Here is a 24098-nt window from a genome sequence, read left to right as displayed (position 1 = left end):
TTTGTCCCGAATGATCCCGGACAAATTATTTAATCTCTCAATACTGTCAGGAATTGTCTAAGATTATAATTACAAAGACAAAGCTGGCCTGCTTTGGTGGAGGGTGTTCCCTATACCAATATAATTAAGATGTCCAATATTATTCCTTGTGCCTATAAAGATCTTTGATAGTGTTTAGTTGGGTTTGCACAGACATTCTAAGAAAAAGAACAGATCCTAGAGAGTAGACAAGATTCTAAGAGACATGTCTACAGGACTGGAATTTGGGGAAATTCTGATAAAGTCATTCTTGCCGCATGGGCAGCTAGAACAAGAAGGTTTCTTTGTTTCACTGGTGATGCAGTCCCTGCCATCCATCTTCCATCTGATGAGAGAGACAGACAGACAGACAGAGAAAGACAGACAGACAGACAGAGACAGACAGACAGACAGAGAGAGACAGAGAGAGAGATGGAGATAGAGAGAGACAGAGAGACAGAAACACAGAGAGACTGAGGCAGATTGCGGCCTTTTTAGAGATGCAGAAGGCTCCATTCTTTCAGATACTGTGGGATAATACATTTGCATACCTGAGCTTCATCCCTGTGGAGGAAAAAAAAAGAAATGGGAAGCCAGAAATGAACCAAAAACTAGAGCCACAAGCATGTACCAACTTTCTGGTGCCTGGGTTTCAGTTAGCTACCGACAGCTACTCTGCAAGTATACCTTATTTCCTTCTGTCCAAAAATAATGGATCATTCATTCAATAATATTAATTAGCAGATATTCCCATGCTTTGGATACTACAAATAACTCACTGTCACCAGAGCTTTGTTATTCAAAATTAATCAGTGATTTTTCTGACTGCAACTTTTGAAAAGCATTCAATATTTTCATATGTAAGGGAAATAAATATCATGTATAATACAATAAACTAAGCCTCCCAGTTTACTTTCATTTTATGTGACTTTATTATATGCCCTTCCTCTGAGGTCATTTGGTCATAGAATTTCATAATAGGAAACGTCTATGGAGATCATACAGTCCAACCCCCCTTATTTTACAAAGAAGGAACCTGGAGCAAGCAAAGTCATACAATTAGTTATTGGAAAGGTCAAGATTCAGATTCAGGGCTCTTGATTCTTAGTTCATTCCTTTCCTAACACCATACAGATTTGTATCACACAAACAAGTTCAAGCACTTTCTCCAGAACTAAACTGGGTGGGTTAAACAATGCTGTAAAGGATTATAGAAACTTAATATTATACAATGGCATAGCATCATAGAACTTATAGGCAGTCTGGTCCACTCCCATTTTATAGATGAGGAAACTGAGACCCAGAAAAGTTAAGTGACATGAAACAAGGGTCAGGGATGAGAGTTGCACCAAGGTCCTCTGCCTCCCTACTTTGCGTACTCCCTATGATACCATGTTGCACGAGGTGTACCAACTTCTACTAAAATACTGCTCCAAAATCTCAAGGCTCAGAGAGGCTTCTGAGTTTTGAAAAATTACGCTCTATGAGAAATGATGAGCAGAGTGCTCTCAGAAAAAGCCGGAAAACTTATGTGAACTGATACAAAGCTAAATGAGCAAAAAAGGAGAACACTGTACAAAGCAGAAGCAATGTTGTATCATGATTAAGTATGAATGACTTAGTGATTCTGAGCAATGCAATGATCCAAGACAATTCTAAAGGACTTATGATGAAAAATGATAACCATCTCCAGAGAAAGGCATCTGAATGCAGATTAAAGCATACTTTTTTAAGTATGCTTTATTTTTCTTAGAGGTTTTTTGGTCTTTTTCTCTGACAATATGACTAATATAGAAATGTTTTATATGACTGCACATGTATATCCTATATAAAATTAGTTACCTTCTCTATGGGGAGGAGAGAAGGTAAAGAGAGAATTTGGAACTTAACATTTTTTAATGAATGTTAAAATTGTTTTTACGTGCAATTAGGGGAAAAAATAAAATATTAAATAAATATATTTTTTAAAGGTTATGCCAACACAGCACAAGTTCTGGAAGGGTCTACCAAGTTGGGAAGGCTTTCAGGGGGAACCTAGTGACTGAATATCTGTCTCTTATGTAAGGCCAACCACATGAAACTTGGATAGACTGATTATAATTTCTTTTTCAGGCATAATAACATATAAAGACCATCTGCTAAGTTATGGGTTGGCATCTGTCAGTGGAGTGAGTATTCATGAGATATCACAGATGCTTGAGGTACTAAAGTTTCTTGAGGTCTATCTGGTTCAGTAGTTTTAGGAAATATGATGATTTTGCTCCATTTCAAATCAGTTCATGAGTTGTGGGATGTTACAAATGTTTTGAGTGCTGGGTTAAAAGGACAAAAGTTGCTGGAGGACAATGGGACACAAGAAATGACAGTTTTCTTTCTACATTAAGGATTGCTACCTAATACAAAGACTAAGAAATAGGGAATCCCCAGACAGTACCTTGGCCCAACTGACCAAAGGGAAAATAAAGGAATTCAAGAAAAAGTATTTCAATATTTACCTCTAACCCAGGTCACATATTGGAATTTTGTTCATATGCAACCTAGAATTAGTTATGAGACTCAAAAACGTAAATTACTAATCTGGTAGGGGTGGAGTCACTTCTTCTCCAAATGGGCAATAAACCCAAAAGTAATGTTTTTTCCAAACATTAGAAAAGGCCTTCTTTGCCCAATGAATCAATCACCAAGCATTTATTAAGTTCCTACTATGCAAAGACAAAAGTAAAAACAGTCCTCCACCTCAGGGAGTGAATTTATATTCTAGTCAGCCTAGCAAAGATGGTTTAGGTTATCTGGCCATGAAAGTTCTTATCCAGAGTTGGGGGAAAAAACTGATAAGAACATCTAACAAGGTTAGATAATATGAGATAATTAAGTATAGAAGGCTTAAAGATCACAGTAGAATCTTCAGGCTAAAGCTCATTTAAAAAAAAGAAATTAAGGGCGGAGCCAAGATGGCAGAGTAGAAAGACGCACATACACATAGCTCCGAACCCACAACCCATAGAACAGCTACAGGGAAGTAACTCATGGCGAATTCTGCACCCAGAGGCCACGGAACATTGGAGCGAGGGAGATTTCTGTTCAGGAGAGACCTGCAAACCTCTCGCGGGGGGTCCTTTGTGCTGCGGACTGGGCACCAGGACTGGGAGCTGAGTGCAGCCCTGCAGCGGCTGCGGCACCGAGAGGAAAAGATCCGAGTGGGCTTCAGGGATGGGATCTCCAACGCGGGTCCCTCCACCCACAGGTGACAGGGGTCAGTGAGAGAGTCTCTTTGGCCGGTCGAGAGGGGAGTGGGGTGCCCCAATAACTCAGGCCCCCCCGGGAGGTAGAAGCTGAGAGGTGGCTACAGACAGGGGCTCCCCAAGCGGGAGGGAGCCTGAATCCATTGTGGAAGGTCTGTGCATAAACCCCTGAGGGAACTGAGCCTGAGAGGTGGCCCTGCCCTGACCTGAGCACCTGGACTTAATCTCACACTGAATAGCAGCCCTGCCCCCGCCCAAAGCCCTGAGGCTGGAAGAAGCATTTGAATCTCAGACCCCAAACGCTGGCTGGGAGGATCAGGAGGCAAGGTGGGTGTAAGGAGAATATTCAGAGGTCAAGTCACTGGCTGTGAAAATGCCCAGAAAAGGGAAAAGAAATAAGACTATAGAAGGTTACTTTCTTGGTGAACAGGCATTTCCTCCCTTCCTTTCTGATGAGGAAGAACAATGCTAACCATCAAGCAAAGACACAGAAATCAAGGCTTCTGTGTCCCAGCCCACCCAATGGGCTCAAGCCATGGAAGAACTCAAAAAGAATTTTGAAAATCAAGTTAGAGAGGTAGAGGAAAAGCTGGGAAGAGAAATGAGAGACATGAAGTCAAAGCATGAACAGCAGATCAGCTCCCTGCTAAAGGAGACCCAAAAAAATGGTGAAGAAATTAACACCTTGAAAAGTAGCCTAACTCAATTGGCAAAAGAGGTTCAAAAAGCCAATGAGGAGAAGAATGCTTTCAAAAGCAGAATTAGCCAAATGGAAAAGGAGATTCAAAAGCTCACTGAAGAAAATAGTTCTTTCAAAATTAGAATGGCACAGATGGAGGCTAAGGACTTTATGAGAAAGCAAGAAATCACAGAACAAAGTGAGAAGAATGGAAAAATGGAAGATAATGTGAAATATCTCATTGGAAAAACAACTGACCTGGAAAATAGATCCAGGAGAGACAATTTATAAATTATGGGACTACCTGAAAGCCATGATCAAAAGAAGAGCCTAGACATCATCTTTCATGAAATTATCAAGGAAAACTGCCCTGAGATTCTAGAACCAGAGGGCAAAATAAGTATTCAAGGAATCCACAGATCACCGTCTGAAAGAGATCCAAAAAGAGAAACTCCTAGGAACATTGTGGCCAAATTCCAGAGTTCCCAGGTCAAGGAGAAAATATTGCAAGCAGCTAGAAAGAAACAATTCAAGTATTGTGGAAATACAATCAGGATAACACAAGATCTAGCACCCTCTACGTTAAGGGATCAAAGGGCATGGAATAGGATATTCCAGAAGTCAAAGGAACTAGGACTAAAACCAAGAATCACCTACCCAGCAAAACTGAGTATAATACTTCAGGGGAAAAATTGGTCTTTCAATGAAATAGAGGATTTTCAAGCATTCTTGATAAAAAGACCAGAGCTGAAAAGAAAATTTGACTTTCAAACACAAGAATGAAGAGAACCATGAAAAGGTGAACAGCAAAGAGAAGTCATAAGGGACTTACTAAAGTTGAACTGTTTACATTCCTACATGGAAAGACAATATTTGTAACTCTTGAAACATTTCAGTATCTGGGTACTGGGTGGGATTACACACACACACATGCACACATGCACACATACATAGAGACAGAGTGCACAGAGTGAATTGAAGAGGAGGGGATCATATCTTAAAAAAAAAATGAAATCAAGAAGTGAGAGAGAAATATATTGGGAGGAGAAAGGGAGAAATGGAATGGGGCAAATTATCTCTCATAAAAGAGGCAAGCAAAAGACTCATTAGTGGAGGGATAAAGAGGGGAGGTGAGAGAAAAACATGAAGTCTACTCTCATCACATTCCACTAAAGGAAAGAATAAAATGCACACTCATTTTGGTAGGAAAACCTATCTCACAATACAGGAAAGTGGGGGATAAGGGGACAAGCAGGGTGGGGGGGATGATAGAAGGGAGGGCATGGGGAGGAGAGTGCAATTCAAGGTCGACACTCATGGGGAGGGATAGGATCAAAAGAGAATAGAAGTAATGGGGGACAGGATAGGATAGAGGGAAATATAGTTAGTCCTATACAACACAACTATTATGGAAGTCATTTGCAAAACTACACAGATTTGGCCTATATTGAATTGCTTGCCTTCCAAAGGGAAGGGGTGGAGAGGGAGGGAGGTAAAGAAGTTGGAACTCAAAGTGTTAGGATCAACTGTGGAGTAATGTTCTTGCCACTAGGAAATAAGAAATACAGGTAAAGGGGTATAGAAAGCTATCTGACCCTACAGGACAAAAGAGAAGATGGAGACAAGGGCAGAGAGGGATGATAGAAGAGAGAGCAGATTGGTCATAGGGGCAATTAGAATGCTTGGTGTTTGGGGGGGGGAGGGGATAAAAGGGGAGAAAATTTGTAACCCAAAATTTTGTGAAAATGAATGTTAAAAGTTAAATAAATAAATTTAATTTAAAAAAAAGAAGAAATTAAATTGAAAGTAGATAAAAATGTGGTGCTGACAGAATAATGGTATTAGTGCTGTTACTTAATAGATCCATGATCTTTGATATGTCTACTAATTCCATTGGTTGAGGTGGCAAACCATCCATACTTTCTCGTCCTGTGTGAATTCTGTTCTCTTACAGATCTACCCTGTGGCTGGGTTCTTCTCAATATTGAAGCCTTGCTCTATATCTTCTCATATTTTCTGGGCACTAGTACAAAATCGAGGGCATTTCTTTATGTCTTTTTACATTTTGTGGGTACCAGTGGAATATTCAGGCTGTCCTATTAATTCTTATTAATTGATCCTTGAAAAGCTTTGATCTTGCCTCTTGATAGGACCACCTTTTTTTCTTATGATACATTTTCTCAGTGGGGTCATTTATGCTCATTTTTAACAAAAACAATCATTGGACATATACTACAGACTACTTGTATCCATCATGCATCTCTTTGTGACACTGATAGGGTGTCTCTGTAGCACACTACAGGAGCCTCATACTTTTCACTTAGGTGTCTGGACTTAATTCTCTGAACTGGTTTGCTTTTACCAACTTTTATTCATACTGATAAGTCTAGGTTCCCACAGAGAGACCACCACCAAGTGGTTAGTTAGGGTTAACTCTCTCTCGAGGGGAAATGTATTCTCTTTATCCATCACTCTAGCTCTCAAGTCCCTACCATTATGCTTCTATTTACACAATTCATTCACTCAAAATAATAGCATATTTGTATGTTAAACATAACCACTTATTTAAATAAGAGGCCTTATAGGATAGATTGTAGGCTTTAATGTCATTTAGGAATATCTGCACCACATGAAGCTACTTCTCTATTATCAGCTTGTCTCTTGGTGCTCACTGTTCCCCAACTGGATAAATTCTTTTTTATATTTAAATCAACATAGAATTTACAAGCTGTTTCACTTTACCAATCCCCTTTGAAATACTGTTTAGAAAGTATCATCTCTTCATGTGAATGAAAGTTTCCTTCAAGCCAGACAACTGCAAAGTCAATCCAGTCAACTACAGACCTGTACAAAACAACCTAACTGTGAACTCATGAGCATGCTCTATCATCTGATCCAAAGACAGCTCATACATAGTAAACAGATCAGGTCAACTCTCTGGTCAAGAAAAAGATAAGTCTTCTTAAATAGCAAAGATTCTGTCTTTTCCCCTTATGACTTTTTATTCAATGAATGAGGAGCTAGCAGCCAAAGTCTTAATGTCAGGTGACCACTCTTGCTGCTAGTCTTTCCAAATATTTACCACAAGATGATCTTACCCCTGCTGGGTCTTTCTCTTTTGGGAGAATAAGCATTTCTATAGCAACTGCTACATGCTAAGTATTCTACTAAATGCTTTAAAAATTTTTTTCATTTAATCTTGAAAACAACTCTGTGAGATGGCTGCTATTATTGTACCTATTTTAGTTAAGGAAACTGAGGCAAAGAGAGGTTAACTAAGTAAGTGTATAAGGCCAGATTTGAACATGTTTTCCTCCTGACCTAACATTGCACAACCTAGTTGCCTCTGTCGCGTTATTCAGTTTTTCTACCACACTAGCCTCAGACTCCTATACCACTTTGGTGGCTTAAATCCTCTTCGATCTCAGTGAGTCACCTTTCACTTAAAAGGTAAAGATTCATTCTGCTGCCCCAATGAATCAGAATTCATTTTAAAATCATATATCACTCTTTAAATATTTATGATTTCTCACTTTTCAATTGCATTGCCTTTTCTCTTGAAATGGTTCCATGCAGATTTGCTAAGAGACCATGATAAGCATCTCTAAAGTTTTCAGCATGGTGCTTCATCTTATTTCTTTGAAACTGTTTCTTTATACTCATTTCTTCCAATTTTTAATAAATAAAAATTCTTTCTCTGCTCCATTTTAAACCATTAATCAATTCACATAAAAATAAGGTATCATTCTACATCTTTCACAAGATGATTTAAGTCTTTATGTTGAAACTATAGTTTTTCTGTCCCTGGATGCTCAAATCTCACCTGAAATGTTATTATTCATATAAATATTTTAGCAGTTTTTATTTTTCTTCCATTTTAACAACACTTTTATTTATACAAAGCATTGTATTTCCCTCACCCAAGTGAGATTCTTCCCTCATTTGCCAACAAACTTGTAGGTACAAGTTTGTACCTATAATCCATTAATGAGTCAATGGTAGCAGACTATATTTTTACCTGTGATACTCCATAGACCAAAATAATTGAGTGACTAAGGGGAGAAGTGGGCAAGAATCTTTACTTCCAATTCTCAAGGTAGTTTTTAATAGAGGGAGTGAATGTGGTTATTGTGGGAGCCCCCTCTATTTGAACATAGATTTTGCTTGTCGTGGGGACAAAGGTCTTCTAGGAGCTTCCAACCTTCAGAAATAACCACTTGAATTGAATACAAAAGAACTCAAGCAAATGGAAAGGGAGCCTAATAAAAGATGAAGGCCTCATCAAAAGCACTTTAGAAAAGGGGTCTATTAGAATTATATTCCTCAGCATTATTATGTTCCATTAACAGTTATTCTATCAAGCTGTCTTTAAAAGACAAGAGCCAATACTGTGGAATTGGAAGAAACCCTTCCATTTTTTAAATTAAGTTGGATTGAAGGTCACAAGTTAGCACAGCAAAGAACAGTCTGGAGAGAGTGACTGTGTAGTACCTGGATGAAATGAATTTTGGAGCTTGTCAATTTTTAAATAAAAAAGCCAATCCCTAAAAGGATAGGATACCTGTGAAGTTCACTACAAAACTGAAAGTAAAGGGACTATGCATACAAAAGAGTCTGTTTCCAAACTTTGGTTCAGTAGGCAGGGGAAAGGGAAGAGAATTTCTAGATGAAATACCTACTTTACATTCCCTAATATGGTGAAGTGCAAACTTCAAAACACATACGAAGTGCTAAGTAGGGTGGGGGAAATAGGGACCAAGCTCCAAACTGGGCAAGAGACTATATGAAGGAAGCCTCAGGAAGAGAAAATTACAAACCAAAGAAAGCAGAACTTTGCTGAAAGTTACTTTCAAAGGGATGAGAGTTGTGTTCTTTGCCCTGGACTTTTTGGGATAGTCCTCCAAATTCAGAGTGCTTCAACTACTCTTTCAATTAGCTATAGTCAATCTATCACAGGCGGCTCATGCTCAGAGTTCAAACTTCTCCAATTTTCAGCTGCCTCTACAGCCCCTAAATAAGATAGTATGAAATTTACATCATAAAACAGGAAGTTAAATATATGAATCTTCTATATTTTTCCCATAAAATTTTGATTAATCCCATCCAGTTAAAAGGTCACAATTTATGGATTGCATAAAATGAAACTGGAAAGATCTTATTCAGAAAAACTCTTGTTTGAGGATTATTCAAGAAGTATTCTCAGATCCTCATATATAAGCATTCTTAGCAGTGGAGAAAAAGGCCATAGAATTCTCTGTCCAGCAGTACAATGTAGGCTACAGCGTTGAAACCCAAATATCTTACCATCTGACTCGACTGTTCCTTCCAGGAACCTCAATTGTCAATCTCTTCTTCATCATTCTGTTCCTCCTTTCCATTCTTTCATTATCCTCATCATTATCGTCCTCCCTGCTCTTGTCTTGCTCCTCAGAATCTGTTCTTTTGTCTTTATCTTTTTTTTTTTGCTCTGAAGCTTCCTTTTTACCTTTCTGTTCACAGGCAATATATCTGGTGTTTCTTTCAAAGGGGGAAAGGAATCGTTGAAATTCTACCTCTTCCATGGCTGACAGTCTATCATCAGCACTGAGAGGTTTCCATTTTCCTTTCATCGCAAAGTTGCTTGCACAAGACGTGGTGTACAATAGCAACACGCTGGCAGCCTGGAAAATGGGAATGACACCTCAGAGAATGCCTCCTTGATGATCCTGGTGAGGACCACCTTGGGAAGGATCAGGTCCACTGACCGTTCTACCATAGCCACCTTGCCCCTCATCTCCCCGGGGAGCCACAGGCCTCTGAGACAGGGCGGTAGTCACGTGTCCTGCCTTCATACACCTGCCTCCCCTCCCCCTTAGCAGCTTTTATTAAACTAACATTATTTTCCTATTTCTTTCAGACATGTGTTTGTATGGATTTTTATAATTGAAAAATAACAACGTAGAAGTAGGGGTAGAGATAGAATCATTTTGATGCTTGAAAGAAGTAAGCAAAGAAACTGTATATAAAATATATGTGTATATATCAACAGCAAGCTCTTGTATCCTTTAACAGTTAATGTATTATATATTCTTTTACACAAAAACACTTTTTCTGCCTTTTTAAAGCACTAAATATTTCTATATGAAAAAGAATTTAAAAGAGCAACCATTCCCACAGCCCTTTAACTCATCTGCAATTTTTAATTGTCCAGAGATTGTGATGTTACAACACTTCGATATAGTATCAATGGAAGAACATTTCTGCTTTTTTAAAGGGATTGGGGGGCTGGGGACGGAGATTGAACCAGATAGCTTCTTGGGATCATCAAGAGTATTGCAGAACTATCCAAATTCCATCCATTCCCATTCCCTTTCTTGGATTCAATTCTGGGTCTGACGCATCGTCCATTTGCAAAGATATGCCCTGCTGTTCAATGGACTGGCCAGTCAACTGCAAGGGAGAACCTATGCAATAGGTATTATTATCTATCTATTTGTTGGATCTATAATCAGGCTGATAATCTATAATCAGGTTGATAACCTTTGAGTGATCACTAATCCCATAGAAGCAACTCAGTGATGTTCTTAGGACTGATTTAATCAAGACAATATCACTCAGAATCAGAACCATCTAGAACATCTTAACATCTATCAAAAAGCTCTCTTCTAGTCCAGCTTTGTTCAGGACATCTCCCATGATAGTGCTGAATATTATTCCTAAGTATACATCTCCCTATGTTATGCATTGCATTATGTCAATAATCAGAGTCAGTGAACAAAGTTATTTTGATGGTTACATTTAGCAAGGAATATTGTATGATTTTTAATATATACATGAGTGATTCTGGAGAGCCTTTAAGTCTTCCTTTTGTTCTATGCAGTCAAATGAATAACTTAATCCAATAAATACAATAAAATCTTGAATTCTCTATCGCATTAAGACTGTAGAGATGTGGAATAGCACAAAAATATAAAACAACAATAATAACAATAACTAACATTTATATAGAACATTAAGTTTTGCAAATCATTTTACAAGCATTATCTCATTTTATCTGCACTACAACCAAGGGAGGTAGGTGCTATTATTTTTAAAGGCTTAATTAAAAGATCATTGCTTCCTTTGGGGCAGCATGTTGTCATGGAAAGAACACTGAAGTTGGAGTCATGTGGATCTGGATTGAAATTCTAGTTCTACTAATTACTCCCAGCTCTCTCTGGCCTCAGTCTACTTGTCTGTAAAGTGAGGGGGTTGGATTAGATGGTCTCTAATGTCCCTCCCAGTCCTAAATATCTGATCCTAATTCATATTTTAGTTAAGGATACCCTCAATGAAAACTTCCTGTAACATTATTTTTCCTTCTACTATTTATAATCTGCTCACAATATTCAGCATCCTTCTCTGTAATGTTTTAGAGGATTAGAAAGCTGAGAGAAGAATTAGACATAAGAAGAATTTGACATAAAATTATTCTGCTTTTAACTAATTGTTACTGAAGGTAACACAAGGTAAATGTCTCACAAGTAATCATAGAACATAGACTGACAGTGAGGACCTGACCTCTCTCTTGTGGGGAAGATGGATTAGATTGATTGTATAAATCCAGAGAGAGGAACTAGGCCCTAAATATGTAAGTTATAGTAAGAGAATTTCAGATTAATATTAAGACCTTTTTCATTAAAACTACTTAAAAGTAGAATTGATTACCTAGTTTCCAGTCATTCAAGTGTTCAGACAAGTTACAGGACCAACCATCATGACACCATATAACATCTGTGGGCTTACCCAGACTAGATCCAACCTTGGAAAAAACTCCACAAATCATATTCATTGGGCTTCTTTGATTCTACCCAGTGTTTCCACTGAAAACCTTAGAAGACAGCTTGAATATGATTCACATCCAAGTATCCACACATATAGACAAAGGGGTATCCAACTCTTATGGAAGCATTCAAGGCGACAAAGGATATTAGGTAGAGATAAACATGTTATTCCACGGAAAATGTAGAATGCACATAAAGCAATTATAATAATACATAAACAATAAAATTATCCTCCCTCTCTGGGAAGTTCTACCTTCCCTCCATAGCCCTGTATAGTCCATAAGACTCATATCATGATACACATTCAGACTCAATGTAGAAAGAAAATAAACTTAGAGTTTTCCAGAGGAGAAACAATCTGACACCCTTTGCTCTAACCCAGCAATGTACACAGACCTCCAGTTTTATGGTACTAACCTAAAGGCTTTCCTCAAGAAGGAAACAAGCTTAGGATTGTGAGAAGCAACCATCCCTCTACTGGACTTATTACTTTTTCACCTCTAGTATGGCACACATGGTCTTCTCTGCAGAAGAGGAGTGTTGCCCAGGATCACTCGTGCTTCTTATTCTAGAAGAACAGGTACTTGACATCTCCAGGAATTTGTCTTCATCCAGAAAATCCCTCTCTTTTACATAAGAAATTGAGCTTGCAGGAAAGAAGGATAGAAGGAAGGGAGGGATGGAGGGAGAGAGGGAGGAAGATCGTGTTCATCCTTCATTGCTGAAGAAGACCATGCCATCAGAGAAGTGATGACATGATTTGCACTTGACTTTGTTTTGAGTGAGGGAGGGCTGTGCAGGTCACCAGCCTCACTTCTCCTCCAGAGCCATCTGAATCCAGTGGCCTGATAATCCTCAGGATGACTAGAAATGGCCCAGGATGCACTGAGAGACCTTGGGTCCTTTAGGTCAAGGTCTTTGCAGGTACTCACTTAGGGTGAGGCAATACCCATTCATTGAATAGGCCTGTTTAAGAAGTCACTAGGGCATGACCCCTTTAATGAGGTCAAGAAAAACAAAGACATCAGGTTGGGTGGGAAATAGCAACAGTTACTGTTGATAATCACTCTAAAGCAAGGAGGGTCTAGGGGCCCTTGGCAGGGGTCCATTGGGGTCCCAGTTTCAGAGAGCAGTAGGTTTAGGGTTTTGGGAGAAGACTGGAGAGAAGACAGCACAGGGGAAGGGAAGGGAAGGGAAGGGAAGGGAAGGGAAGGGAAGGGAAGGGACCAGTAAAACCCATCAACTAGGCAACTTTTGGCCATCCAAATTTACTTTCCTTTGGAAAGGACAAGCAAGGGGAGGGAGAGACAGACAGGAGAAGGAAGGAAGGAAGGAAGGAAGGAAGGAAGGAAGGAAGGAAGGAAGGAAGGAAGGAAGGAAGGAAGGAAGGAAGGAAGGAAGGAAGGAATGATAGAAATAAGCATTTATTAAGCATTAATATGTGTCATGCACCATGGCAAGCACTTTCCAAATATTATCTCAGCTGATCCTCACAACAGCCCTAAGATGTTGTAACTGTTATTGTTATTTCCATTTTACATGTGAGAAACTGAGGCAGACAAAGATTAAGTGACTTGTCCAAGGTTACACAATTACTATCTGAGGCCAGATTTGAATTCCGGCATTCCTGACTCCAGGTCCAGCACTCTATCTCCTGTGCCACCTACATTCCTCTCCTATTACTGTCTCTTGTATGTTTAATATCCTGGGGCCATGTGATTAGGAACACATACAATTACAATGTGTCTCTCCTATCCCCTCACCAAGGCTGGACACATGAGTTTGGTGTCTAGAAACTCCGGATCCAGTCTCTCTTCCTATTTTGCCCTTGCCTCTCTGATTTGTTCTGTTGACCAGAGACTACCATCTCTGGTAGGTATAGAGTAGTTGCTCAATTCTTGGAGGAAGGAGAAAGGAATTGAGGATCAAGGGGACACTGTGACAATGTACAGACCTCCTCTCTTATCAGGAACAAAGACCTGTCTTGAATCTCTGACCTATGCCTAGTTCTCTCTGGGTTTCTTCAAAAAGGTAAAGGAATCAACTTCCCTCACAATATAAGTCAATAAATTCATTCTTTTTTTGGTTCACAAACCTCCAACCCAATCATTTCTTCCCCAAGTCAGACAAAGGGAGATGCTACTATCGTTGATGGGGATGCCAATGATCATGTTCAATACAATTCACAGGAAAGTGTAAATGGAGTCCCAGATCATGTATGTGATCATCAAGTTGATAAGACAAACACTACACATATGATAGAAGTGATTCCTTCTGAATTTGGTGGGATATGACATAGATGACCTCCAAAGTTCCTTCCACCTTTATTATTGTATGATAAAGAAAGTAATGAGCATGAAGCACCTACTATGTGGCAGGCACTGTGATTACAAATATTATCTCATTTGATCTTCGCCATAATCCTGGGAGGCAGATGAGAAAACTGAGGCTTACAGAGGTTCAATGACTTTCCCACAGTCAAAAAACTAGCAAATGTCTAAGGCCAGATGTGAACTTAAGTTTCCTGATTCCAGAAGCAGCATTCTATTCACATCACCACTACCTGCCCTTGTCATATACAGTTCACATGTACATGTAAACATATATACACATATAATATGCACACATAATATAAATTATGTATGTGATAAAAACAAACTTATTTAGCTGTGTTGGGAGAAAGAGCAAGGACAAGAAAAGGAAAGTATTTCTACTTAGATTGAATGCAAAGATAACAGCAGGAAAAAACGCAGAACTGGTCACTCAGCTGCTCTACTGCTCTTATTTTCTCTTTCCAGGAAAAAATCCTCAGATTGGAAAGAAAACAAAAGTGGATTATAGCAAACTAAACCCAAATATGCAAAGTGAGTTAAATTTCCTGTCCTTCACTAACCACATCCCAAAATATTGAAGGAACTTGTAGTTGTGATTGATGAACCATTGTCAGTGGTCGGGTCATGACGAACCAGGGAATTATCATGAGGTTAGTAATCAGTCAACAACTATTTGTCAAACGCTTACAATTTACCAAGCACTGTGTTAAGTGCTGAGGCAAAGAAAGGCAAAGACATTGTTCCTACTCTCCTGGAAGTCATATTCTGATGAGGGAAGCTGGAAGGCATGTAAACAACTAAATATCTAAGTAGATAAAATTATAGAAGATTGATATATAGACGTAGATTCAAATAAGAATAGTTAGCAATGGGTGAGTTCTGTTGGATGAAGGCAGCGAGGTGGCTCAGTGGAGAGAATGCTGAGCCTGGAGTCAGGAAGACAAGGTCTTCCTGAGTTCAAATCTGGCCTCTGACTCTTACTAACTGTGTGACCCTGGGCAAGTCATTTAACCCTATTTAGTTCCATTTCCTCATCTGTAAAATGATCTGGCAAAGGAAATGTCAAACCACTCTAGTATATTTGCCAAGAAAACCCCAAATGGGGTCACAAAGATTCAGTCAGATGGGACTGAAAAGCAATTGAATAATAACATACCTTGAGTGAATGAAAGTAGGGAATCAAGATGACACCAGACTGTGAGTGCCTGGGAGGTTGGTAGTTTGTAGTAGTTTGGAAAAGGAAGAGACTCAGAGGGAATGGGAAGGAACAAATTCTAGTTTGAACATTCTGAATGCTTATGGTACATCCAGTTCAAGATGTCCAAAAGATGGTGATATAGGAACTGTAGCTTAGGGGGAAAACTAAAGCTGGCTTTTCGCAATTTGGGATAATCTACATCATCATGAAAGTTGGTGAGATCATGAAATTAAATACTATAAAGGGAAATGAAGTGGGCCCAATTTAAGGTACCTAATAGGCTATGGAAGATCAACTCATGTATGACCAGAAATTCCTTCTAGACCATACCTAACAATAGCATTCATTTGAAACCTTCTAGTTAAGTGGAGATCATTATCTCCAGAAGCAACCCATTCCATTTAGATAGCTATCACTTTTAGGAAGATTTTCTTTACAATCAGCTAACATCTGCTTCTCTTCATTTCCCATTTGTAGTTCTGCCTTCTGGAGTCAAGCAAGGCAAGTCCAATCTGTCTTCCATATGATGATCCTTCAAATACTTAAGACATATCACAGTCCCATTGCCCTATTTTCTACATTCTCTGAATTCAGACTCACCCATTTCTTGGATGACATGGTCCCAAAGTTCATCACAGCCTGATTACTCCCTTCTGAATACTCTTCAGCTTGTTAGTATCCTTGAAATGGGGTGCCCAGAACAGAGCAGAAGATTTCAGATGTGACCTGAACAGAGAAAAATGAAGTGGGATGATTAATATTACTCATGCCCTAGATAAAATGCCTTTCTGAGCAACCAAAGGTTACTTTTGCTATTTTTACTGTTATCTCAACTGTTGAGTCCAATTGAGCTTGCAGTCAAAACTTCTAGGTCTTTTTCTTACAGTCTGTTACTATTATCTGTTATCCATATCTCTCCCAACCTGTACTTGTGAATTTGAATTATTTGTATTTATGTCAATTAAGTTTAATCTTATAGAATTCAGCCCATAGTATGAATGGCTAGAGTCTAGTCTGCCCACATCCTTTTAATCCTAACTCCATTATCGAACATGTTAGCTATCCCATCAGGATTAGACGTTGCACTATTAGGTAATTTGATAAGCCTTCCATCTATAAATTCATCCAAATTATTGATTAAAATGTTGAACAGAACAGACCCTAAGAATACTCCAGATGACACTTTATTAGTGAGTGATCTCTCTTCAAGTTGACATCAAGCCATTAGTACCTACTTTTTGGATATGGTTATTTAGTTTTGAAGCCTCAAAACACTTTAAATCCTATTATCCACAAATGCAGGGTGAATATTATCCTTTCCCTTTCTTTCATATGAATTCTAAGATAAAGCTTTTACTTACTACTCATCATTTCTGCTTCAGCACTCAGTTTTTCTTTCTTTTCAGCTAACAAATCAAGAATTAAACCTGTTCAAAAATGGAATGGTGTGACCTAGAGGTAATAGGCTCTCCATCCCAAGAATTATCAAAGTCAAGGCTTAATGACTTCCTGTTACAGATTTTTAGAAGTAGTTCATTCAGGGTAGAGGGCAGTCTAGATGAGCTCTAAAGATGTTCCAATCCAATGAAAACCAGACTGAGAATTTGATATTTTATTTTCTATAGTCTTTAAAATACGGAAAAATCATTTAATAAAAGTCATTGTCAATTGCAATGCAGACTTAAATGTCAAATTAGAATAGAGAAAGAAGTGGTTAAAATATTCTTACTGGACATAGGCCCTAATAATATCTTTGGCAGAGGTGGGGACTGATGGCCATGTACAGTCTTGTAGTGTCTATGAAATAGACAATGGAGACAGGAATAAGTGGGGTATAGTGGTAAAAATCCCATACTGAAAAGAACTTAACAGGAAGAGTGACATGTGAGCACTTGTGATGGAAGATTTTAAGTAAAAAAGCTGATGTCATAGTCAGCTGGGGGGAAAAAAGGCCACTAATATGAGTGAAAACAACTATGTGGGGAGGAGAGGGCAGAGTCAAGATTGTGGAGTAGAAGCAAAGACTTTCTATAGCCCTTCCCCCAAACCCTCAAAAAATCTGTAAAAAATGACTCTATACAAATTCTAGAGCAAAAGAAGCCAGAATATGACAGAGGGAAGCAAATTTTCAGACCAAGACAATCTGGAAGGTTGATGGGAAGGATCTATCACACTGGGCTGGGAGCACAGTGCAGTTTGGTGTGGGTCAGCCAGCATGAACCTTAGTGTACTGAATCACTGGCAGCTGCTGTGGATTCTAGACTTCTCAACCCACAAATGCTAAAGACAGCTTCAAAGGTCAGAGGGAAGGGTCTATCAACCCGCTGAGAGGTGAGCAGTGGTCAGACCCTAGCCCTGGACCCCAGCCCCAGGCCTGCCCTAGCCCCAGGGCGACTGCAGCCAATGTTGAAACAGAGGCTGCTTCTGGAGCCCTCCACTTAATAAATCTCAAAAGTCAAATACTTGACTGGGAAAATGAGCAAATAAGGGATAAAGAAACAGACTAGAGATTCTTACTTTTTCAGTGAAGAGGTATTTTCTTATGTCATTGCTGACCAGGAAGATCAAAACATACAGCCAGAAAGAAGACAACAAAGTCAAATCTCCTGCATCCAAAGCCTCTAAGAAAAATATGAACTCATTTCAGGCCATGGAAGAGCTCAAAAATGATTTTGAAAATCAAGTAAGAGAAGAAGAAGAAAAGTTAGGGAGAGAAATGAGAGTGATGCAAGAAAATAATGAAAAAATAAGTCAACAGCTTGCTAAAGGGAACCAAAAAAAAAATGCTGAAGAAAATAACACCTTTAAAATTAGACTAACCCAAACAGAAAAAGAGGCCCAAAAAGTCAATGAGGAGAAGAATTCTTTAACAAGCAGAATGGGCCAGATGGAAAAAGAGGTCCAAAAGCTCACTGAAGAAAATAATTTTTTTTAAAAATTAGAATGGAGTAAATGGAAACTGACTTTATGAGAAATCAAGAAATTATAAAACAAAATAAAAAGAATGAAAAAATAGAAGACAATGTGAAGTTATCTCACTGGCAAAGCAATTGACCTGGAAAATGGATCTAGGAGAGATAATTTAAAAATTATTGAACTACCTGAAAGCCATGATCAAAAAAATAGCCTAGACATCATCTTTCAAGAAATTGTCAAGGAAAATTTCCCTGATATTCTAGAACCAGAGAGTAAAATAGAAATGAAAGAATCACCTAATCACCTCCTGAAAGATATCCCAAAAGAAAAACTCCTAGGAAGTAGCCAAATTCCAGAGTTCCCAAATCAAGGAGAAACTATTTCAAGCATACAGAAGAGACAATTCAAGTACTGTGGAAACACAATCAGAATAACCATAGGACTGAGCAGCTTCTACACTAAGGGATGAAAGGGCTTAGAATATGATATTCTAGAGGTCAAAGGAGATAGGATTAAAACCAAGAATCACCTAACCAGCAAACCAAGCATCATACTTCAAGGGAAAAAAAAATGGAACTTCAATGAAATAGAGGACTTCCAAGAATTCTTGTTGAAAAGACCAGAGTTGAATAGAAAATTTGACTTTCAGATACAATAATCAAGATAAGCATGAAAAGGTAAATAGGAAAGAGAAATCATAAGGAATGATTAAAGTTGAACTGTTTGCATCCCTGCATGAAAAGATATTTGTAACTCATGAGACCTTTCTCAGTATTAGGATAGTTGGGAGGGAATATATATATCAGAGAGAGAGAGAGAGGGCACAGGGTGAGCTGAATATAAAGGAATGATATCTAAAAAAGAAAATTAAGGGTTGAAAGGAATATACTAGGAGAAAGAGAAAGGAAGAAGTAGAATATAGTACATCATCTCACATAAAAGAGGCAAGAAAATGTTTTCACAATGGAGGGGAAGAAAGGAAAGGTGAGAGGGAATAAGTGAGCCTTCCTTTCATTGGATTTCACTTCAGGAAGGAATGACATACACACTCAATTGGATATGGAAGTTTATCTTACTCTACAGGAAAGCAGTGGGAGAAGGGGATAAGAGAGGGGGCATAATAGAAGTCATAGCACACTGGGGGAAGAGGTAATCAGAAGCAAATACTTTGGTAAGAGGGAAATGTTAAAGCAGAGAACTGAATAAATGTAGGGCAGGACAGGATAGACGAAAATATAGTTAGTCTTTCTCAGCATGACTGTTATAGAAGTGTTTTGCAAGGCCACATATATAACCTTTATTGAAATGCTTGCCTTCTCAATGAGGGTGGGTGGGGATGGGGGAAGAGAGACAATGTGGAAGTCAAAGCTTTAAAAATTAATGTTAGAGGTTGCTTTTACATGCAACTAGGAAATAAGATATATAGGCAGAGGGATATAGAAATCTATCTTACCCTACAGGAAAATAGAAGGGAAGGAGAAGGAGGGGGTAGAAGCAAGGGCAAATTGGAGGAAAGGGAAATAAGAACACATGTTGTCCTGGGATAGTGGTGGAGGGGAGATGGGGAGAAAATTTGAAATTCAAAATTTTGTGGAAATGAATATTGAAAACTGAAAATAAATAAATTTATATGAAAAAAGAAAGAAAAAAAAAACAACTGTGCCTAGAAGGGACTATTTCATACTTTAACACTTGAGCTGTCACCTGAAGTAACAGTTGCTCGGATGATTATATTAAACAAACTAAACAAAGGAAACCATGAGAAAATGTAACTTTTGTGTTTTACACATTTGACTTTTTAAAGAAAAAATTCTTTATTGCACCAGAGAAGAGAGATGCTAAGCTCATTCGGTAGACCTTAAGGTGCAGAACATAGCCACATTTTTGCACATTGGATATATACCATGAATTACAAAGGATCTATGTGTGTTTGCTTATAAGTTAAAAATAGATGATCACTCTGTTTTGAGAAAGCATCCTTGATAAAGTGGTGGTTAACCTAATCCCTTTTTCTCTCCCTATGTAAAAATAAAAGGTCAGGGTTGGATTATCACAAAAATAATTTGGGTACTGGGTTTTGTGGACTAATAGGAAATGTTTGAGAAGAGTAAAGGCAAAGAGAAAGAGCAAAGCTGCCTACTAAAGCATGCAAAACTGTGCTTGATGCCTGGCTATCAGTGGATTAGCTCACAGGAAGTAAGACTCCCATCTAACCACTAAAATTTCATTATAGGATTAATGATTCTCTAAGATATTTTTATCTTTTGTGCCAAGAAACCAGGTTATCTGTCAGAGTCTTGTGCCACTGGAGCTGGCCTAGCTTTTCTCTAATACTGCCACCTCATGCAAGTTACTCTAGCTTTTCCTTGAAAGCTATTAAGAAGTTCCTTCAAGATTTGATTGATTCAGGGAACTAAGACTCAGATATTGATTGGGGCTTCCTCTTTACTTCAGGCATCATGGACTACAACATGGACCCATGGCCTTCCAAACTTGCAGATATAATTGGCAAACACCACATGAATCAGTACATCTTATCCTGCTGACCACCATGTTTCTTTATAGAGCTAAGGGAGGTCTTGTCTACCTGAACTAAGTAGGGACTCCTTGTTGAGTATCCATTCTATTATATAACTAAGTCAACCTCTTTCTGTTAACTGTTAGCTGCTCAATAAATGTATTATTTGGTTCCAGTTCTTAAACAAGCAGCAGAATGGTCTAAATATCATTCCTAGCACAAAGAACTAAATTGGTTTAAAAAAAAAAGTTTCTTCTCTGTCAAGGAGAATGACCTTTGAACTCTGGCACAAATATAAACCAAAAATGTCTACCATCAGGTTGACTCTCAAGTTAAGTATAAGTATAAGGAAAGTTAAAAATGCAAGTAGCTATCCTTGTTGAACTCAAGCCCCCTCTTTTAGATATCCTCTGATACAGAAAAAAAGGGCAGGTGAGATTACTGAGCCACTGTCAGTGATATTTGAATGATCATGGAAATAAAAAGAGAATAGGGATATATTAGCATAAATATGACATTTTGAGGAGGCACTTATAATGTTAATATGGGACTGACATTTTTGTCTCTTGTTGGGTAAGTGAGCAAGTTTTGCAGAGTTTTCAAGATCTTATTTTAATAGTCTGAAAACAGGAAGAAGAATACTCTGGAGCCTTGCCATACAAGGTCATTGCTCTGTGTTCATGCTGCCAGGACATTTTATATCAAAACCTTGTAATATGACATGCCACTTTCTTGGCTTCTATGACACTTTTCTTGGGGCTCTCTTAACTACTTACCGCTCCTTACATTGCTTGTTTAAAATAAGTGATATATAATTGCTGAGTATCTATTCTGTAATATAACTAACTCTCCTTACGATGGCTGGTAGATGCTTTCTATGAGCATATTATTTTGTTCCAATTACGAACCAAAAGTATTAGTATTAGTTATAATTAGTATTAGGTTATAAAAGGAAACAAACTAATGAAGGAAGGAAGGAAAGAAAAAAGGAAGGAAGGAAGGAAGGAAGGAAGGAAGGAAGGAAGGAAGGAAGGAAGGAAGGAAGGAAGGAAGGAAAAAGAAAAAAAGATTCTTTTCTACACCAGGTAAAATGATCTTTGTATTAGTAATGACAGAACAAAAAATGAGGAACACAGAGCTGATACCCAAAATAAGTTAGAATAAGTAAAAATGAACAAAAGAGCACCACTTTGTCCTTGATGAATTCAAGTCACTCAGCCTAAGTAAACAACCTATCAAATCCATTCTCTTTTGTGGGATCACCATCTGTTAAATATGTGTGGTCTCCAAATCCTATGCCCCCTTCTTTACTATTTTTCTACTTACTCACAATGACCTCAGTGGCTCACAGGGTTCAAATTATAATCTCTACGGAGATGTCTACCACACCTATTCTGATTCTTTCCACTGAAATTTAGTTGTATATAACCAAATACCTGCTAAGCATCATTTCTGGATGGTTCATAAAAAAAAAAAGTCCTAACTGGAACTCAAATTTCCTGCCAAAATCTATCCTTCCTCAAAACTTCATTATTTTATTCAAAAGTATCATCATCCTTTCTTTCAGCCAAAGTTACTCAGTCCTACAACCTCATAGTCATCTCTTCCCTATCCATCATTGCATATATTCAAGTCCCTACCAAATTTTGTTAATTGAACCTCTATAATATTTCTCATATGCATCCCCCTCTCTCTACTCACACAGTGATGACTCTGCTTCAGGCCCTCACCACATGTCACCTGGATTATTTCAATGGTCTCCAGACTGGCTTTCTAGCTTCTGATCTCTACATCTCTAATCTAGTCCAATTCAATTCCCTTTAATCCAATTCAATTCAGCAAATATTTATCAAGCACTTACGTACATGACAACTTGTTAGATTCTAAGAGAAAGATAAAACATGCCCTGCCCTCGAGGAATTTACATTCCTTCGATGAGATAAGGAGCACAATTTGCACAAAAAATAAGTAAATAAAAAGTAATGTTTTGTTTTGTTGAGGGTGGGGAGTAACCACTTAAAACTAGAGATATAAGAAAAGGTATTGGGCAGAATTCTGGTTGTATTTTAGCTGAGCCTAGATGGAAGCTGGGAATTCCAGAGGTGGAGATGAGAAGGGAGATCATTTTAGTCAGTGGGGAGAGCCTATTCAAAGGCACTGAGGTGAAAGATGGAACATCATACTTGGGGAACTTTGTGGTGGCCCGTTTAAGTGGAATGTCAAGTACATGAATATAATATAAAATCAGGTTGGAAAATAGGGTGGGGTCAGATTGTGAAGGAGTTGAAATGCCAAATAAAAGAGTTTGTATTGTATCTTTGAAGCCACAGGAAAGCAATGTGGTCAGATCTGTGCTTTAGGAATATCACTTTGCTAACTGTGTGCTATATATTAGTTGGAGGGAGGAAAAATTCATAGCAGGGAGAATATTAGAAAGAGAACTCCTTAAGGATGGGAATCATGTTTTTGCACTTTTTTGTATCCCTAATACTTAGCACAGAGTCTGATATTTAAGCACTTAATGAATCTTGTTGACTGGATTGTTGACTGATGATTAGGAGATTATTATAATAAACGAAATGAAAGGTAGTGAAGCCAAGAACGAAGGTGGTGGCCAAGTGATGAGAGAGAGAGAGAGAGAGAGAGAGAGAGAGAGAGAGAGAGAGAGAGAGAGAGAGAAAGAAAGAGAATGGGAATTGGCTGGATTTATTTCCAGACTGAATGCAAGAGATGAGAAAGATTAAAGACTTGAAATGACTCTGAGTTTGTGAACCTGTGTTATGACCTTAAATTGAAATGCAGACTTTAGGAATAGAGTTGAGTTTACGAGATGGCTAATGAACTCAATTTAGATATATTAAATTTGTAATACCTCTGGGATATCGAGGTACAGATGTCTGGAGTACTGCAGGTGATGAGGATGTACATTTGATAGTCTTCTGCATAAAGCTGATAGTTGAACCCATGGGACTTGGTGATATCAACAAGAAAAATAATATGTAAAGAAAATAGAAGACAGACCTTAAGAGAATCTGGGGGGAAGAGAGTGACTATACAATGGGGACAATATATGTACGATAATTTGTCAAAGCAGACTTGGAAGGAGCAAAATCAGACAGATAGGAGAGAAACCATAAGAGAACAATGTCATAAAAACCCAGCATAAAGGATGAGGATTGAAAAATAATATCAGTAATAAGGGACTGGTTGAGATTAGATAATAAAATTATAGTAGAAACAAATAGCATGTTTTATAACTTTTTTTAACTCCATTGAACATCATAAGAATGGGAACAAAAAAGGTGGATGATGGCAACTGAGGCCTTTGAGGGGTTTGGAAAGGAATGGGTGTTGATAAGAAAATATGGCAAAGAATTCAACAACAGAAGGCT

The 24098-nt window shown here is 38.2% G+C and overlaps 1 long non-coding RNA gene and 1 pseudogene across 1 annotated transcript in view; both read right to left on the bottom strand.

The window, feature by feature from the left end:
- Positions 1–228: 228 nt before the first annotated feature.
- LOC140498494 (uncharacterized) overlaps positions 229–24098 on the bottom strand; it is a 64302-nt gene continuing 40432 nt past the window's right edge. The window contains exons 2-3 of the long non-coding RNA XR_011965109.1: positions 15873–15998; positions 229–582 (exon numbers count right to left, since the gene is read on the bottom strand). This is a non-coding gene — a long non-coding RNA (uncharacterized lncRNA). The remainder of the gene's footprint in view (positions 583–15872; positions 15999–24098) is intronic.
- Positions 9274–9694, bottom strand: LOC140498493 (DNA polymerase epsilon subunit 3 pseudogene; annotated as a pseudogene).

This window comes from Notamacropus eugenii, chromosome 4, assembly GCF_028372415.1.
Source record: "Notamacropus eugenii isolate mMacEug1 chromosome 4, mMacEug1.pri_v2, whole genome shotgun sequence".
Classification (NCBI taxonomy): Eukaryota; Metazoa; Chordata; class Mammalia; order Diprotodontia; family Macropodidae; genus Notamacropus; species Notamacropus eugenii.
This window is presented reverse-complemented; position numbering and strand designations above follow the sequence as displayed.